Below are 18402 nucleotides of genomic sequence, written 5' to 3'. Positions count from 1 at the left end.
GTCTTTTGTACACACATGGTTTATCAAGATTTTATTCAAAACCAAATGACTTGATTGCTTGATCAAATCTGATATTCATGACCTAAATGCTTGTTTAAGTCCATAAATGGACCTTTTCAACTTACATACCATATGCTCTTAGTTCTTTGCTATGAAACCATCCAGTTGCAACATGTAGATTTCATCTTCAAGATTGCCCTTAAGAAATACAATCTTGACATCCATTTGCCAAATCTCATAATCATAATAAGTAGCAATGGATAAGAGAATTCTGATAAATTTAAGCATGGCTACTAGTGAAAAGGTTTCTTCATAATCAATACCTTCTTTTTGTGTATACCATTTCGCCACTAGCCTTGCTTTAAAGGTTTCAACCTTTCCATCTATCCCTCTCTTCCTCTTGTAAACCCATTTGCAACCAACAGGTTTAATGTCATTAGGCGCCTCTACAAAATCTCAAACTTGATTGGAATACATGGAATCTAATTCAGATTTCATAGCATTGACCCAATGATGTACATCTATATCATTTATTGCCTCCTCATAAGTGTAGGGATCCGATTCAGACTCTTCTGAGATAGCTTCATAAATTTCTCCTAAACCTATGAATCTTATAGGAGGCCAAACAATTCTCCTACTACGACGAGGTTCATGTGTACTAGACATCTCATGAGTAGTATCTTGTGATGTGTCTAATACAACCACATCATCCCTAGTTTCACAAATTGGTTGTTTAACTACAAGTTCATTCATTTAAGCCAAGACAACTCTACTTCTAGGAGTAAAATTATCCATATAGTCATTTTTCAAGAATTTGGCATTTGTGCTAATAAACACTTTATTATCCTTATGACTATAAAATAAACCTTCAACTGTTCCTTTTGGATACCCTACAAAGAAAACTACTTCTATTTTAGACTATGACTTGTCAGACTTTCCTTTTAATACATGTGCTGGACAACCCCAAATATGGAGATGTCTTATACTAGGCTTACACCCATTCCACAATTCTACAGGTGTTTTAGAAACAGACTTTGAAAGTACCAAATTCAGAATATACATTGCAGTACTTAAGGCATATCCCCAAAAGGAAATTGGTAGAGTCAAATAACTCATCATGGATCTAACCATATCTAAAAGAGTCCTATTCCTTCTTTCTGCTACACTATTTTGTTGTGGAGTTCTAGTTGCAGTCAATTGAGATATAATCTCATTTTCAGTCAAGTAATCCTTGAAATCTCCAAGAAGGTATTCGTCACCTCGATCAGATCGAATGGTCTTTATGTGTTTACCTAATTAATTCTCAACTTCAGCCCTAAACTCTTTGAACTTTTCAAAGGTTTCGGACTTCCGTTTCATTAGGTACACATAACCAAATCTAGAGTAATCATCAGTGCAAGTAATGAAATACTCATAGCCACTTCTTGCTCGGATTGACATAGGACCACATACATCTGAATGTACTAGTTCTAGCAAATCTTGGGCTTTTCTACCTTTTGCATTAAAAGGTCGTTTGGTCATTTTACCTTCCAAACAAGATTCACAAATTAGAAATTCATCAAAATCCATGGGCCCTAAAAGTGCATCTTTGATAAGTCTTTCAATTCTATTTGAATTAATATGACCCAAACGCAAGTGCCAAAGATATGTTTCACTAGTAGAAGGAAACTGTCTCTTTAATGATTTCACATGTGAATTATTATCTAATTCAGAATTATATAATCCATGCTTGTTAGGAGTTAAAATATAAAGATCATTCACAATATTGTTAGAACAGATAAACATTTTACCCTTCTTTATTACAACATTGTCTTTAAGGATAACACAATATCCATCTTTACCTAAATAAGTTGCAGAAATTAAATTCCTACGAACATTAGGTACATAAAGACAGTCTTTCAATATTAAAACTCTAGACTCAAAGCACAAATTAACAACACCAACAGCTACAACCGGAATTCTACTCCCATCCACTAAGGTAAGAAATAATTCCCCTTTATTCAGCTTTTTGGTCTCCTAAAACCCCTGCAAAGAATTGCAAATATGATTAGTACAACCTGAATCCACACACCAGGAATTCGTGGGATTTCGTACCAAACATATTTCAAGAAGAAAGAAACTATTCATACCCTTGTTCTTGGCAACTTTAAACTTTGGACAATTCCTCTTCCAATGTCCTTTCTCACCACAATGGAAACACTTTCCTTTGGTCTTCTTTCCCTTGTCGACAACCCCTAAAGCAATTTGCTTACCCTCTTGCTTAATGAATTTCTTCTTCTTCTTCTTCTTCTTACCCTTGCCTTTCGACTTAGGTTGAGAAGTAGAAGCTTCACCCATATTGGCTTCAACACTAGAAGTACAAAGGATACATTCCGCCGCTACCAACTGATTCATCAATTCAGACAAAGAATAAACTTTTTTGTTCATATTATAATTCAGTCTGAATTCCTTGAATGATTCCGGTAGTGACTAGAGTATCATATCTACTTAGGATTCTCCATCAATATCGGCACCTAAAACCTCCAATGTATTCAGATTAAAGATCATTTTAAGATAATGCTCCCTTACTGAAGTACCTTTAGCCATTGTGGTATTATAAATTTGCCTCATGGTTTCTTGCCTTGCAGAACGGCCTTGCTCACCAAACATCTCCTTCAGACTTATCATAATGTCCAAAACTAGTTCTACATCCTGCATTTGATGCTATAGAACATTTTAGATAGATGCTAGGATATAGCACTTGGTCATCTCATTAGATTTCTGCCAACGATCATATTGTTGTTTTTTCTCAAGAGGAGCATCTAATGAAGGAAAGCTAGGACATGGTTGAGTAAGCACATATTTGTGCTCTTCAGCAGTTAAAACAATGTCCAAATTTCTTTTCCAGTCAACATAATTGGATCTAATCAGTTTGTTTTGATTAAGAATAGAAACAAGTGGGCTAAATGATACCATGTTCAAATCTGAAAAATAATAAACATGAATATGATGAGTAAACTGTATATTATTAATTTAACATATAAACATATAGTATGGAACCTTAATAAAACCATAACATAATATATGCAACCACAACCCAATCTCATATTCAATATTCCTCAGCATAGAGTGAACATTAAATACTATGATTGATTGAGAACTATTCTCATTATTAGTGACATCATGATAACTCTTATCAAACACTAATAATATGTCATTTTACATTTAGCCTCTAAGTAACTCAGCAAAGAGGATACTATAAAACTTAGTCTAGTGTATTCCATTGTCTAGAATCATGTGTAGCCACATTTCATCCCTTTAACAAGCTTATTTTGTAGTACCATGATACAAAACACCCTCCGCATGGAATGTAAAGCTCGAAACTAAGACAAGGTGTTTGACCAAACCACTATAAATTAGGAAATTTAATCTTGTAGGACCATGAAATAAATACTCTCCGCATGGAATGCTAAGCTCGAGGCAAAGACAAAATATATATTTCACACTACTATGAACTAACAATGGAGGCCGTGAGATCCAACCCTTGTATCTCTCTCCCACTAGATGTTTTAAAATATAGGTTTTTAATCTAAAATATGCATAAAGAAATTATACATAGCCTTGCTCTTTATATATATAAAAAAAACTTAGAAAATTCTAAACCCTCAGTTCTCGATCGATCGAGGATGTACCTCGATCAATCGAGAAAAGTTCTGACTACTCAATCGATCGAGAAAAATTTTACACGAAGCTCGATTGATGCTCGACGAATCCTCGATTGATCGAGAAAACTTTTGTCAGCTCGTTCGATGCTCGACAGATGCTCGATCGTTCGAGCGTCACAAATTTCGAATTTTCCAGAATTTTTCTAAGAAAGTTTTTTAACGTTTTCATGAACAAAAAAACCACCATACGATCATAATGAACAGAATTTGATATCAAAACTGAATTTCATTGATGCTATAGCCTTAAAGTTTAGTTTAACAAACTATCAATATCAGTTTTTATCAAACAATAATTCAACAACCATGCAGAAAACTAATTTCTAACAACATGAAACTATTGTCAATAATTCCAAAACTCAAAACATGTTAAACAGATATGAAATGAAGACCGCTTTAATACCATCTGATGGAAATATGCATATACGTATCGCATACAAAACATAAGCAACGGAAAAATAACGAATCTACTTCATTCATAAATGTTAACAAGCACTATGTAAGTTTTAGAATTTGAGAACAATAGAGTGTACTTTGGAGCGGTGAATTTCAAAACCGAAGATCAAAAGCACTTGGGAACACTTTCAATCTTCACTCCAATTCCACTAACGCCCAAGATGTGTGGTCTCTCAATCAGTTTTTCAAAAGGAGAATGTCAAAGTGTCTAATACTTACTAAACACCTTTTCACAATCATGTTACTGTTGTTCACTCATGAAAATTTTGTATGTTTCTCCCTTTGTATATAACTGATTATCTAATTGGGCTGGCCTTTTGGGCCTTTCCAATTGGGCTTAAGTGTGTGGCTTGGAGTGGGACCAAAAGGGACCAATAAGACACTAGCTCCAATGGGCCTTTGGCTTTTTTGTCAACTCTTGACAAGTCCAAAGTTACCATTAACTATATTTAATACTACTATATAAATATAATTGCACTCTAGGCCTTATTTATAAATTATATCCCAAGACTCTATTGTACATACAACCCCTTCATAAAATATTCGTAGTAATACACTGTTATTAATGTTGACTACCACTTTGTAGATTACTACATCTTAATTTGTTAAGCACATGGTTTAAGCTTTTAAATTATTCATCATATATTTATGAAATCCAATTCCATAAATATATACTTTAGTAACTTCTTACCAAAGTGGTTAAGCCTAACTCTCTGAATAACAAACCCATTAAACTTATCTTAAGGGAATATTTAACCCTTGCACTATTTCACAGATTCGGATCCATTGGATAGCTGAACTCATCTTCTAATATCCAGTAATGACCCATAGCAGTGAACACATCGCAAGGCCTATAGATGAAAGGGTTGCTAAAACCAGATATTGACGCTAAATACAATGACATCAAATGATCAAGTTAACATTGTGCATCAACTGTTGCTAAATAATATAATGCTGCATAAGATGGTACACGACAAAGACATTCATAAATTTGTGTATTATTACATGCTAAAAATGAAATACTAACACTCAGATTTGACCATAAACATTAGACGTTGTTGTAAATGTCTACACGTTGCGTGCAATACAAAATGTTGTTGTTAATGTCTGACCAATGATTATGTACATTCAACTTTTGCAAATCTAAATATTAACTATTCATTAGTTTTAGCAAATCTAAAGATTTTCATTTTTTGTCAATAAAATTTACACCAGCAAAGACTCAATATAACCCAATATACACACATAACACTCATCACCCAAATTAGATTATTGTACATTTCTTGTAGCACCAAACAACTAATATAACCCTAATGCACTCACATAACACTCATTCAAGAAAATACCAAAGCACAAGTAATACAACCCATCAAATGAAAATTCTTCTCTAACAAAAACATACATTATGGTTGATAAACTTTTGTAATATCTACAACTACTTGTACTTCCGGGAGATAACACCAACTTCCGGAAGAAAATTCTAAAAATGAGGAGATTGGTATTGATGAGAATCTAATGTAATGCTACATGAGAAGCTGATCTGTGTACTGATAAAGTAAAGAGCAGCACAACTCGATTATCAGATAATCGAGTATAGGTTACTAAACTGAATCTTTCATTCATTGGGTTCAGTAGGCAACAAGAAAACTTCACGTGAAAATAGGGAATTTCAATTCCGTCAGCAACTCGATTTCTAAGTAATCGAGTTTTATCGAGTAACTCGATTTCTACATTGCCGAGTTGTAAACAGTAACGCAGGAATATTTTATTGCCCAAAAGCCACACTAGATCGCCACCGTGGTAAGAACCTACCCATAACTCGGCTTTATAATAATTGAGTTACTTAAATAACTCGATTATTATGAGGTCGAGTATTGAAACAAGGGCATGCCCCTATATAGTTTGCAAACAGGGACATATTGCCAAATATTTTGCTCAATAAGGGCAAAAGGCTAGAATCCCCCTAACAAATGCTCACTCAAATACACTCCAACTAATATATGTTTTATTAAATACCTAACACAATTACAATCCTAGCCCACAACATAAAAACATGCTGACAAACAAATCTAATCTTCGTTGCTCAATCTTTTTCTTTGTGATCATTTGGTAGTTGGGTTTTGTTCGTTTCGTCGTTCATTGTCATTGTGACTTCAACTGGCAAAGGAAGTGTACTAGGTTTCTTGATTGTAATGGGAGCCACAGGGTTTTAGAGATTTTGTTTCTAACAAAGAACAGAACAGCAGTTGGAAAACATTGGTTTCCTTGTTCTCTGTAGACAAGTCACAGGTGTAAAAATAATGTACAAAAAATCACTTCTTTAAATTTTTACAGTTTATTGGAAAAAAATGGCATAATAATCTTAATTTTTAAACGATGTAGCTAACTAGTCATTTTTTCAAACTATCTAATAAAATACCATTCTTTTAGAACTTGACATTGCTGATGTTGAGTTTTGACTGGAACTCAACATTAGCAATGTTGAGTTGTTTTTCTTTTTTATAAGGTGTGTGTTTTTGAAGTGAGGACTTAGGGTTTGTTTGAAAACCGCTTTTTTTGCTAAAACTTAAAAAAAAAATTCCTGAAAGTATTGTAAATAAAAGAAAAAGTTAGTTGAAATAATACAGTGAGACCCATGAATAATAACAAAAATAAGCTAAATAATAAAATAATTTTCATTATTCATTTCAATCCAAACGGAGGCTTAATGTATCACAGGTTTGCTAGTCATGTTACCATTAAAAAGAAAAAGGGTTACCTAGAAATGGGTGCACATGTGTGCATGGTGGCCCTACTAAGTAAAGTTCCATTTATCTGTAATCCAGCAATAACTGAAGTCTAACTCACTATTTTTAGTGGAGTGATCACTATAAGCGTTGTAGGCCACACTCCCTTTTTCTACTTTCAGCTCCCCCTGTCTTGGAGGTGGGGTATGTATTTTGCTTGTTCTCCCTCACTACAATTTGAGTTCATCATCGACAACAATCCCGAGAGTGTGCAAATGCCTCTAAAATAGAGGCATGGAAGGAGCCGTCGTCTGATTATAGGTTCAGGTAACATTTAATAACTCCATGATGAAAGTTTACACAACAAATTGAGTTCAAAGTTAGGGTATGATCACAGGATGGGGTTAAGCACCCTAGACTGCATAGCTAGAAGTGGCCCTCATTTGTATTACTAAATTACTTAAATGGAGTTTACTAGGTAGGTCCTTATGCATATACACGCACCCTAACCCTAGAATCTAAATAAGCAAGAAACGAACAAAGAGGCAAACAAACAAAGGGAGAAGTGTCAAAAATTAATCACCCAAACATTATGGTCATAGATCACGTGAGCATCAATCCAAAATGTGAGCATCCAAATCATGTGAGCATTGAAGCATATGAACACACAGGCTATGTACATTTGGTGGAAAATGGATATGTTGAATGTAAAGAATAATGTAAATTCATTAGAAAAATATTGTACATTTCATGCACAAATTCTTTAGATATTTAGAAAAAATTTAAGTGTATTGATGTAACAGAATTGTAAACATTCAATGAAAAATGGATAGGTTGAATGTACAAAAAATTTAGATTCAACAAAAAATAGTATAGATTTTTTGGGTTCTAAGAAAAATTTTGAGTGGGTTCATCAAATAGAATTGTGTAGATTCAACAACAAAAATTTGTACAATTGATATAAGGATTTTCTAGATTCTTAAAAAAAATTAAGTGCGTTCATGTAGAGCATTGTTTACATTCAGTAAGAAATGGATCTAATAAATATATAAATTCAATTAAAAATTTTATACATTTGATGTGTTCTTAAAAAAAATTGACAGCGTTCATGGTATAGAATTGTATACGTTCAGTGAAAACAGATACTTTAAATGTATATAATTGAGTAAATTCAACAAAAAAATGTGTACATTTGATGTACAAATTTTCATGGATTCTTATAAAAAAAAAATGAATGCGTTCTTTGTACAAAATTGTAAAATGGATATGCTAAATGTACAAAATTTTGTTAATTCAACAAAAAATTGTGTATATTTAGTGAAAAATGGATATGATGAATGTACAAAATTGAGTAAATTCAACAAAAAATTGCGTACATTTGATATACAGATTGTCTAGATTCTTAGAGAAATTTGAGTGCATTGATCACACAGAATTGTGTACATTCCGAGAAAAATTGATAAGTTAAATGTATAGAATTTTATAAATTCTATTATAGATTGAGTACATATGATGTATAGATTTTCTAGATTCGTAGAAAAATTTAAGTGCATTGATGTAATAAAATTGTGTACATTCAGTGAAAAATGGATGATGCATAATTTAAGACTACAAAAACTTGCAATTTTAACAACTGATTGATGACATAGTTATTGATTTTTTATCTTTTGAAGATTTTGCAAGTATAAAGGATGTAAGAAGAAAATGTAATCCAATGATAGATTTGTCAGAATTCACATTCAATAAAAAGATATTAAGTAAAATTGTAGTCTTAGGTTACAACCAAGTTTGTAGCCAAACTTTGTGTGTATGGTGTGTGTGTATGTGCAGCATGTAATCCCAAAACGATGCAGCAATATACATCAATATCAAAATTTATTCCAATTGACGATTTGAAACAATCTCCATAGTTAACAAAATTCAAAATCTTGGTTAGACACCTTACAACACCTATCCCAAAGGATAGCACATTGTTTCAAAATTAATCCAAAGATTCAACATTTAAAGGATAACTAAAGAATTTGGCATTTGGTTCATTATTGTCCATGTGAAACTTGTACAATCTACACTAGAGAATGACATGAGAAAAAGCATGAGCATGTGACACATAAATTTATCCAATGAGATGACATGTCAAATGCATGAACATATGAACAATTTTTATTCCAGAAAACAAGACTAGAAAGCATAACTAAGCATGCGATTGCATTGCATTTACTAGGAAAGCAAATTACATGACAAATTTAATGAGGCTTACCTCATTCCATATCATTGCATAGTATTGCGGGCCCTGTCCAAGCATTTTTTTTTTTCATGCAAGAAGACAAAGAAACAACAAGAAACTCAAGGGCTTAAATTCAATAAAATGTGAAAAATAATGTCATTTAACAATTTTATTAATTTTAAGGAAAATTTTTTTATCTTGATAAAGTTTGGAACCAAAAATACATTTTTATGACTTGAAGGGCCTTTATGAAAGTTTGGAAGTTTGGCGGCTGATGGGCTTAAGTCACATATTCGGTGGACTGGGCTTGTTATTTGGGCTTGAATTTATTTGTTTTTAGTTTGGGTTAAGCTTATTATATGGCTTTTAACTTTTCAAATACTCTCAGTCAATCGGGTCAGACTAACCCAACCCACTACTTCCTTATCAAACCGGTTCCCCAACCCTTCTCTCTCTCCTCCACTCTAAACGCACCGCCACAAAAGGCTGTGGTTTCCTCTTTAATCATCATCCTACCTAGTACAAACCCCCCAATCTCTCCCTATTCGAAAATTTCAAACCCCAAGGCTCGCGCTCCCTCTCTTCGATCTGGTGCCTCTAGACATCGCGTGGGTAATGGATTTAAGGATTGGAAATTCTAAAGACTATGTAGATCGAGGGTGGATAAATGAGGGTTATGTGTTGGCGCGTGAAAGTCGTGTTGGATATTCTGTGTTATTATTGAGTCTTTGTGCAATTTTCTACTTCTGAGTGTGAGAGATTGTTTACAGAGTACAGAGAAGTGTATATATAGCATAGCCATAATGTATGAACTATGAATATGTACACACAGATTTAATTTTGAAGAATGAGAAAAAAAAAATTTACCCCTTTTTTTTATTATTCTTTTCTCTAAATCTAAATCTGCTTTCTTGGGTTTCTGAGTACAATTAAAGCAGTGGAATTTTAGTTCTGTTTGTATTTTTTTTTGGGTTTTCACTGTATTTTTGACTATCTTTTGTTTTTGCAAATTCTGGTATTCTGGGTGTTTTTCTGGTTCTTTGGAATTGTTTTTCTGGGTATTTCAAAAAAGCATATGGGTTCCGAAAGGTAGGCCTCATGAAGCCCAGTTTGGACAAAATACAAAAGCCCAATCCACTGTATAATTCCTTTTTTTTGCTGAATAATCCACGGTATAATTCACTGCAGACCAAGGCTCGGGATGTATTAAGCTCCCAAATTAAACTCAAACACATAGTTGTATTGAATTTAATTGTTCTTAAAAAGATAACATTGAATTTAATTATTCTCGACAAAGATAACATTGGTTAACCTTTATTAGTCAATGTAACCATGTGTGTGATTTTTCTTCTTTCTTTCAGTAAACCAGATGTGTGAAAACTTCTTTTTCATTTTTAGAAACGCTTGGTTTTTCTCATGCACTAGACCCCTAGTGGGTATGGGGCGTGATATGAGTCATTGACCCTAACGAGGACTGATAGGGAGGTTGCAAGAAGAATTTTGTGGGTAGGAATTGATAGGTTGGTTTGAGCTATGTGATGTTATTTTTCAAGAGTATGAAGAGGCTACAAAACAAGTTTGTGATTTGTTGGTGAAAAGTGGAAAGTTTTTGGGGAAAATTTTGTTATTTGTTAATGAAAATTGGGAATTTTTGTTGGTGAAAGGATGGTGCTCAGATGGGAAGCTTGATGAGGCGGAGAAGGATGGAAAGAGAGATAAATAAATAAAAAATAAAAGGGAAAATTTTTGGAGAGAAGGAAAAATAATAAAAGAACATAAAAGGATTACTTTAATGCAAAACTAGGGGGGGGAAAGGTAAATTTGACTTAGTTATTTATAAAAAGTGGGGTTAAAATAAATAAATCAGTGCAATCTTAAAGCTTAAAATGTGTTTCTAGAGCAAATAAGGGAAATGTAAAAAAATTTGAGTATCAACTACCAGTAACAGTAAGTTGCTACAGATATTAAAAGTCCATTTGGTAAGAAATTTCTAGTAACATTATTGTTGTTTTGTGAAAATACGTATGGGTAAGTGTGTGGAAATATGTATAATGTTATTTAAACACTAAAAATTATTGTTTAAATAACAATAACAAACACCCCCTAGATAGCAGCTCACTGTAGCTTAAATTTTTTTTTTTTTTTAATATGTGGGGTTAAAAATTTATTATTTTAATGTGTTGATAGTTGTGATTGTTATTTATTATTATTTTAATGTGTTGATAGTTGTGATTGTTATTTATTGTGTTGTTTATATTATTTTAATTTGTTGAACGTTAAAATAAAACTTTTGATGTTGAATGTATTATATAGTAGAGTGTTAAAATAGATAAAGTAGTATTTTAAGTTACTAAAAACTATATTTTTTTAAAACTTTCTTACTGTGAATACTCTTATATGCTAAAATTTAACAAAAAATTTAGTTAAGTTGACCCATTCGTATATTATAGGAGAATATTAAATGAATAATATATCATTAGAAAAATTATTGAGTATTGAATATCATATTATGGGGGTTGCAAGTCGCAAGAATTTTCGTATCCTCTCTAAACGTTGACATCGCAGATATATGTATCATTGGTCGTATTTAGAAGCAATTAAACAACTTATTTTGTAATGTAGTTTCTTAACAAGTTAACATCACAAGTCAAAAACAACATCTTCCACAATGCCACGTAAAGTTGCTTGGATTTGACCATCAGAAGCCAACATTCCCTGCACACAATCGAATTTGTTATTTTTCGTTTTTATTTGTTCGATTGAATCAGTCAAGTCTAAGGCACCAAGTCAAAGACACTTAAAAAAAAAAAATTCTATTACGACATTTTGAATCATGTCAAAATCAGCCAGCCTTCGATTTCATTTGTCGTCTTTTATCATACACGTTTGTGTAAATTGAGTAGTATTCAACCATGTCCATGTATAATAGTTGTTGTCATTAATAATTAAGAGAGACTTTTGTTTCTGTGTTCTTTTATTTCCTTTTTGGATGAACGTAATTATCAAATTCTCAAAATGGCTTTCCGTTTCATTCCCTGTAAAACAGTGATAAAGTTTTGCCTCCTCTTTCCCATACTAATCTCCTTTCTTCTCTCACTCTCTCATGTAGATGAAGCTGTTAATACGACTAACGAAGTTACAAATATCAGTGCCATCATTGATGTCAGTTCCCGAATCGGAAAAGAAGAGAAAATAGCTATGGAAATTGTAGCTGAAAACTTCAACAACCACCATTCAAAGAGTCAAAAGTTGTCTCTCTATTTCCAAGACCTCGGGAAAGACCCCCTTCAAGTTGTTTCTGCTGGTCAGTTAACTCCTTATTAGGATAATTATGACAGATTCTTGATTTGATATTAATTATATGGTTTCTTAACTTTTTTTTTTTTTGGTTCAGCTAATGAGCTTATTAAAGAAAAGAAAGTGCATGTGATTGTTGGCATGAACAAGTGGGAGGAAGCAGCATTAGTGGCTGCTATTGGAAACAAAGCTAGTGTTCAAGTTCTTTAATTTGCAACTCCTGCTATAACCTCACCAATTTTGCAACATCGTTGGCTTTTCTTGACTCAAATGGCTAACAATGATTCTACTCAAATTGAATGCATTTCAGAAATTGTTCAGGCCGATAACTGGAAAAGGGTTGTAGCAATATATGAAGATGATGCATATGGTAGTGACTCAGGGATGTTAGGTCTTCTATCTGAGGCTCTTCAAAAGGCTGATTTAAAGATTGAGTACCAATTGGTTCTTCCACCGGTTTCTTCTCTCCCTAATGCAGGGGGATTTGTTCTTGATGAGCTTTTGAAACTACATTTAACAACATAATCTCGAGTTTTTATCATTCTTCAATCATCAATACCAATGGTATCTCATTTATTTAGAGAAGCTAAGAAAGTAGGACTTGTAGGCAGAGAGTCAGCTTGGATAATTCCCGAGAGTGTTGCAAGTGTATTGGACACTGTTAACAACTCTGTTATTTCCTCTATGGAAGGTGCTTTGGGAATCAAGACCTACTATTCTAATAGTAGTAATTCTTATAAAGATTTCTATGGTCAGTTCACAAAAATATTTGAGACCAAGTATCTTGAGGAACATAATCACGAACCTGGAATATATGCTTTGAGATTATATGATAGCATTATGACAATTTCACAGGCCATAGAGAGAACGATTAATAACTCAAGTAGCCCAAAGATAATGTTAGAAAATATACAGTTAACCAATTGCTCTGGTTTAAGTGACCAAATACATTTCGAAATAGGAAAGCTACTGCAAACTCCTATATTAAGGATAGTAAATGTTGTAAAGAAAGGATACGAAGAATTAGACTTTTGGACATCAGAGTCTAGGTTCTCAGAAAGCATTGAGATGAAAAGTTATACAGAGAAAATTGCAGGTCCAGTAACTTGGCCAGGATATCTAATTCAAGTTCCAAAGGGTTGGGCAATGCCTACTGAACAAAATCCATTGAAAATTGGAGTTCCAGGTAGAACTTCATTTCAGAAGTTTGTAAAGGTTGACTACAGTGGGAATCTAGATAATTCCAAATTTGATGGTTGGTGCATTGATGTTTTCAAAGAGGTGCTTAAAAAATTGCCTTATTCTCCGCCCTATAAATTCATACCCTTGAATGGCACCTATGAGGATCTGGTTGATTGTGTCTACAACAAGGTAACAACTCTAGATTTACCATTCGGTTTCTTGAATCTCTTCGTTAATTTTCATGCGTTTCATACTTGCATGACACAAAACAAACAAACTCCCCCATTAATTTCTCAATTTTTTTATATGTTCACTTGTATTTATGAACTTCCCAAAAATTTTCCTCATTGTTTATACTCACCTAGCAAAAAGTTCCTTTGGATATATTAATATTTAGTATAAATGAAATTCAATTCAATAGACCACCAAATTTGAATATAAATCCTCTATCCCCTCTAAGTGCTTCACTCTATGTTCTACCAATCACAGTATATCATGTGTCCCAACTTTTTTCTTTTTTCTTTTTTTAAAACTTCAATTATCTTATAAAGGAAGAAAAAGAGATGTGTAAATTCTCTGCAGTCTTGATTTTGCCAAGAAAAGAGCCTTCGAGACAAATTTTCTATAGGTCAATTTTCTACAATCCTACTGTGAGAAGAAAAATGAGTCTTGACTATTGAGGAGATAAATTTGTACAGAATTTTCTTCTTACGGTTTCTCATAACTTTGAAACTTCTCATTTCTAACTTACACAACAAGAAACACTGCCAGAATGACCTTGGTGATAGTTAGTCTAAGTTTGAATGAAAGAGAGAAAACCCTTGGAAGAGCAGTGAATCTATGACTAAAATAAGTTGTATATAAACTGCACCTTTTTCATTTGTTTATTGTTTTGTTTTGTTTCTCGGTTATGGACTCGTTTCTGATAAAACTATGCTTATTTTGTACGGACCATAAACAATGGAAGACAATCGATGCTGTTGTTGGGGATTTGACAATATTAGCCAACCGTACAAAATATGTGGAATTTACCCAGCCATATGCCGAGTCAGGGTTGTCCATGGTAGTTCCTGCACATTCTGAAGGATCAGCATGGATGTTCTTGAAGCCTCTCACCTGGAAAACGTGGTTAATGACTGGTGTCGTCTTCATGTATACAATGCTTATAGTTTGGTTCTTGGAGCATCAATATAATCCAGAATTTAATGGCACATTGAAGAATCAGATTGGTACCACACTTTGGTTCACATTCTCCACTCTGTTCTTTGCTCTAGGTAAGTACCAATTTCTATAATCTGTTTTATTTTATTATTATTATTTTTTAATGGACACCAATATTTGGGATTATGATAAGTACTCTGTGACGCATGGCAGTAAGTACAAGGTAAAGATCAAGTCTCCAACACTGTTTATGGACTCTAATTAGCTTCAAGGCTGCCTCAATGTACCCACTTATAATAAATTATGGCTGTCTCGGATGTAAAGTAATATAATTCCATGGCACAAATCCTTCTCTTATTTCTGTGCGTGTAATTAGTTAATTTTGAGAAACCTAGCACTTAGTAGTTAGAGGGAGATAAAGAGGCAGGTTTATATTCAAGGTTTAGAATGCTAGAATATCTGAAAGGTTGCAGGTCATATATGACTGGAAAATATACTTGTGTGTGAAATAGAAACTTTCATTTGATGCAAGATTTTTCTTACAACATAATGCCAATATTAAAAAGGGATTAACCCTTGTAGGATCAATAAGGTTCATCTTATAATGAAATTGCTTTCTAATCAATAGGAGCCCCCAGAGAAAAGACTAAACATAGCCAAGATGCGATTTCTGATGAATGGAATCCATTAATTTGCAGGGGAGAGAGTTTATAGCAACCTCACTCGAGTGGTGGTGGTAGTTTGGCTTTTTGTTGTGTTGATCCTAACCTCAAGCTACACTGCTAATCTGTCTTCAATGCTCACTGTGCAACGACTGCAACCAGTTAGAGATATCGAGTGGCTGAAGAGCAGCAATGCACCAATTGGTTGTGATGGTGATTCATTTGTAATGACTTACCTGCAGGAAGTGCTTAATTTAACGAACATCGTTCAAGTTACAACCGAATCTGCTTATCAAGAGCATTTCAGAAACAAAAGCATAACTGCAGCCTTTTTTGAAATTCCATATGAGAAAGTTTTCATCAACAAGTATTGCAAGGGATTCACTACCTCCAAACAGACCTATAGATTTGGAGGTTTTGGCTTTGTAAGTAATTACTACTCCTTCTATATGCTCTCTTTCCTCCACACACACACACAAAAAAACTCCTTGTGGCCTTTCAGTTTCCACATAACTTCAAGTTGATCATTCCAAATAAAGCTCAATACTGAATTTTTCCAGAAAAGAAACAGAAGCATATTACATATTAGCATTGGCCATCACAGAATTTATTTCAAAATTTTCATGCATTTTTAGATTATTTCAGGTATTTATAAATTCTTTGCAGAAAATTTGAATTCCAGACAGTTTGAATATGGAAAGAAACAATTTTGTAGGGAGTTTCTTTACAAGCTTTCATGGCTAAAACGAGTTCATCATTTCTAAGAAGTCTTCATTTATTTTCAGACATTGGTTCTGACTTCTAAAGACATATATCCTCAATAAATATTGATTAAATAAAATTTTCCATACTTGCTATGATTTTTGTTTTAGTAATTCCATTCCAAATGCATTAGCATCCTCGCCATTTGAATTGTATCAATTTCATGCTTTAGATTAAATATTGTTATAAATTTAAATTTGTATCTAGTGCCATGTTGTTTAAAGTTTTAGATAACGTGACAATCTGTACTTTGTTAGAAACTAAAATTTTAACAATGATATAGACCGTCTTTAATTCAAGTGAAATTGAGAGGATCATCTTTTTATCTAGTAGGAATCACTTCTAAATTCTAATTACCCTCCATCCAGGTATTCCCGAAGGGGTCACCATTAACGAAGGATTTTTCGGAAGCCATACTAGAACTATCAGAAGATGGTAGCCTAACAAAGCTGGAAAAAAAATGGTTGATTCCCTCATCTGTCTGTTCAACAGACGGAACATCCAATAATACAGATCCTTTGAGCATCCAGAGCTTCTGGGGTCTTTTCCTTATATCTGCTGCCACTTCTACTATTTGTTTACTCCTATCATTTATTCGATTAATAAAGAATTATCAACATCATCAAGAGCCAAACGAAGAGAATGCAACTCCTAGCCCTATAAGAGTTTGGAACAAGGCAGTTGGACTTGCGAAATACTTTTATAATGGAGAGATCATTACTCCACCGAGGGCTTCAAGTTCATCTACGCCAGACTTACATAGTTGGACTTCTTTAAGATGGGAAGACACGAACACTATCGACATTCCTGACGATATTACTCAGGCCTCCCCACCTTCAGAAATCGAAATGTCATATGATGATAGAACTCCTCCTTGTTGAATGCACAAAGTGGGATAGGTAGGTTATAGATGAATTTTTTTAATGAGCCCCAAATGTTGTAACATTTACTTCTAATTGTGTACTACTAATTGTTGGAAGGGGTAAGGGGTGTTGTAAAGGGTTGTTAAGAATTTGTTACAATTAGTTGGCTGGTGAGTTAGCTAGTTGTCTCACTCAATTAATTTTACGACTTTGAGTAAACTAACTAGAGAACTCGATGTAAACCAACCTGTATAAATATGTGTTAATATTATTGAACTTCAATAAGAAATTAGTCATATACATTTCTTCTTTCCTTTCAACCTATTTGTTTCTCTCGTTCTCTTTTCTTGGAAGTCGACTACCTTAAATCGGTCTAGTTACCACTAATTTCCCTAAGAGTCCAACTTTACAAATTTTTCATTACATTTGATATCAGAGCATTGACCATGCAATGGTTGAAGGAATTGAACTTGATTTTCTTAGAAAGATTGACATAATGAGACATTAATGGTTTGATAACCAAGATTTCAAATTATCTGAACAAAATGCTAAACTGAGCCTGCTGTTCAGAAACAGCTACTTCATGAGATTCTAATCTGATAAGAAAGCAGATTAGAGAGGTTGAAAACTCACAAGGAAAGGTGAGTACGTAACTTCTATTGTCAGAGACAACGTAGAGTCAGAGAGAGAGAGACAGAAGTTCAAGACTTAAATCGACTTAAAATGAATTAGAATCAAATTTGAAATTTAAACCTAATTGACTATATCTTTAATTAAAAAATATTTTAGCATCTAATTTATTTAAAACCATTATCTTTCCAAATTTTGAATTTGAAAATAACTTAAAAATGATTTGATTCTCATTGTTTATGAAAGATTTTATTTTTAAGTGCCCCTTAAGATATGTCCTAAATTAACTATTCCAATTTCGTTTGACTTAGCGCTCATTTATGGAAATGTGACGTTTCATTCATTTATAAAGACTAAATCTTCTCCAAATTAATTATTTTCTGGCTTTCCTTATTTCCAAATATCCTAACTTAAAGTAACGAAAACCCCAACTCTAAAATTTATGGAAATTAAATGATAATTACAAGAATTCAAAATTTTTTGTTATGGTATTGTTTTTATAGAATTTATTAATCAATCAAATTAAAGCAATTCAAATAATGAAAAATAAAATAAGATAAAGCAAAGCAACCCCATATGAAAAGGAACTAGTCTTGACCAATGTTATTAATTCCGTTTCGGGACCCGTTTCATTTTGTCCAGTGGAACGAAATATTTCGGTACCGACTTATTTCGGCGTACCGTTTCAAGATGTTTCGGGTTCCTTAAAAAAATATAATATATATATATATATTATTA

The 18402-nt window shown here is 33.1% G+C and overlaps 1 pseudogene; it reads left to right on the top strand.

The window, feature by feature from the left end:
* The first annotated feature begins 12105 nt into the window (after nucleotides 1-12105).
* On the top strand, nucleotides 12106-17327 carry LOC142637112 (glutamate receptor 2.4-like; annotated as a pseudogene).
* Nucleotides 17328-18402: the final 1075 nt, after the last annotated feature.

Source organism: Castanea sativa, chromosome 5 (assembly GCF_040712315.1).
Source record: "Castanea sativa cultivar Marrone di Chiusa Pesio chromosome 5, ASM4071231v1".
Classification (NCBI taxonomy): domain Eukaryota; kingdom Viridiplantae; phylum Streptophyta; class Magnoliopsida; order Fagales; family Fagaceae; genus Castanea; species Castanea sativa.
Note: the sequence above shows the minus strand (reverse complement) of the source record. Positions and strands in the feature narration are given on the sequence as shown.